Source organism: Cherax quadricarinatus, chromosome 25 (assembly GCF_038502225.1).
Source record: "Cherax quadricarinatus isolate ZL_2023a chromosome 25, ASM3850222v1, whole genome shotgun sequence".
Taxonomy (NCBI): Eukaryota; Metazoa; Arthropoda; class Malacostraca; order Decapoda; family Parastacidae; genus Cherax; species Cherax quadricarinatus.
In genome coordinates this window covers 13,976,179-13,978,525 of record NC_091316.1, presented here as the reverse complement: position 1 = coordinate 13,978,525, position 2,347 = coordinate 13,976,179, and the positions used below count along the sequence as shown (strand labels likewise).

Genomic DNA, 2,347 nt, shown 5'->3' with positions numbered 1-2,347 from the left:
CTCAGATGAGTCAAAGGGATGTTAGGAAGTATTTCTTCAGTCATAGAGTTGTCAGGCCGTGGAATAGCCTAGAAAGTGACGTAAGTAAGTAAGTAAGTAAGTTTATTCAGGTATACACAAATACAGTTACATAGAATTATCATACATAGCAGCATATGTGTAGAGAACCTAGGATAACGTAATAGAGGCAGGAACCATACATAGTTTTAAGACGAGGTTTGATAAAGCTCATAGGGCAGGAAGAGAGAGGACCTAGTAGCAATCAGTGAAGAGGCGGGGCCAAGAGCTATGAATCGACCCCTGCAACCACAAATAGATGAGTACAAATAGGCGAGTACACACACAGGAGAGTATACACACACACACACACACACACACAGCCGGTAGCGTGGCCGAGTGGTCTAAGGCGCTGGATTTAGGCTCCAGTCTCTACGGAGGCGTGGGTTCGAATCCCACCGCTGCCAGAACTTATTTACAGTTGCCAGGAAGTGGAACAATCTGCTAAAATTTTGATTCCATTCCAAACTTATACCGCACTCTGCATCATTCCAATCGCGTGTATTGAGAGACAGAGGACTGGGGTTATACAATACGGAAATGCCTTTCTGGAATCGCGCAGCGACCGAAATACAGCTGGTTTTATTTACGGAGAAGCGCTAAATCCGAATGAGTTGCGTATCACTACAAAAAGTGCTACGCAATACCCACCAGATGAGGAATTAAGATATATGCAACACCTGGGAAGTAATAATGGCATAATTACTTACAAAATATTAAAGAGCACAGATGTAACTAATGTGACATTTTATTGTGGCAACGTTTCACTCTCCTGGACCTGTATCAAGCGTGACAAAGCTCTTGGAAAGCGAAACGTTGCCACAATAAAATGTTTTAGTTGCACACCTGGGTATCTTTATTTGAGGACTTTTCGTCAACCAGCGGCTTTATCGGTTCAATACACAGGTATCTAAAGGTGTTGAAACTGGAGACCTCGTCTTATACTGTCTAAACTTATGACACCTTCAGATACCTCTGAGTTGAATGGATAAAAAGTCACTGGCGGACGAAAAGTGTTCGAATAGAGACATCCAGGTACTGCTCATGTCTAACTCCTCAGTCGCAGTGTTCCAGTCACTGGAGCACCTACCAACACCTCTGTGTTATGTACTCCTCTGTAAGGAGAGAGAAGCACACGTTGCGGGGAGAGCTTTCATCACAACAGCGTTTCACCGTGTGGAGCTTTATTAAACTCTACACAAAGCAAAACGCCATCCCAGTAAACGCTTTCCTTGTAACGTCCCTCTCTTTTCTTCACTACTGTCTTCAACGCTATTTGAATCCATTCTCTGAAGAACTCAATAAAGCTCGCGCTTCACCTCAGCGTCCAATAAAGTCTCGCTCTGCTACGTCTGGCCTAATAAAGCATCTCGCTACGTGACAACCCTCAAGAGGAACCTATACCACTCTACCTGCGTGCCAACTAAGTGGGAGGCAGCAGTTAGCTAAAGTTTAGTACTGCACTGTAAAGGGCCTCTGCCCTAGGACACCTGGCTAAAGATTCAGACTCCTACGCATCTAATACCCCAAAGAATTTCCTGACTATGTACTCTTAAATTCAGGAAAACGAATGAATTATACTCGGTTTCTTTGATAAGCGTCTTAAACAGTAAGTTTTTGAATAAATCGCCGACATGCATAATGGATGACTCACGAAATCGTAATGACACGATTGCAGACAAACCATACCACGAGCGGGGTTAGAACCCACGATCAGAGAGCCTCAAAACTCCAGACCGTCACGTTAGCCACTGGGCCAGCTAACAACAATAAGATTCAACCAACTAGGTATATTTATACACAATGGGAAGGTTAGCATAGGCACCACTGTGGCCACAAATGCAAGTTTTTACAGACGAATGTCCAGTTAGCGTGGTCGTGACGAACTCTAGCTCAAGTCCCCAGTGGCTAACGCGACGGTCTGGAGTTTTGAGGCTCTCTGATCGCTGGTGTATCTGCTGAAGAGGTCTGCCGCTGGAGGCCGAAAAAATGCACACCCAGGTTGACTGTGAACTTGGTAATAATATTCATTTATAATTGCCCTTAAAAAATAAGGACATTGGAACACTGATCTATCACCGCTGTGTCCAGTGTCTTCCTTTGGAAGGGATATTCTGTTTCGTGTCATCTCATCAACTTTCACATTTTTTAAGGGGGGAAATGGAGGAGCTTTTCTGCGTCTTAGTAATTGATCATTAATTTTCATTTATTCTAGTTGTGAGACCACGACCAGTCTCACCCCCATACAGCAACAAGCACTCCTTGTTACTGTATGAGAGAGAGCTGTATG

The 2,347-nt window shown here is 44.0% G+C and overlaps 1 non-coding gene across 1 annotated transcript; it reads left to right on the top strand.

Moving 5' to 3' along the window:
- Positions 1-382: 382 nt before the first annotated feature.
- On the top strand, positions 383-464 carry TRNAL-UAG (transfer RNA leucine (anticodon UAG)). The gene has a single exon. It is a non-coding gene; the product is annotated as a tRNA-Leu (tRNA).
- Positions 465-2,347: the final 1,883 nt, after the last annotated feature.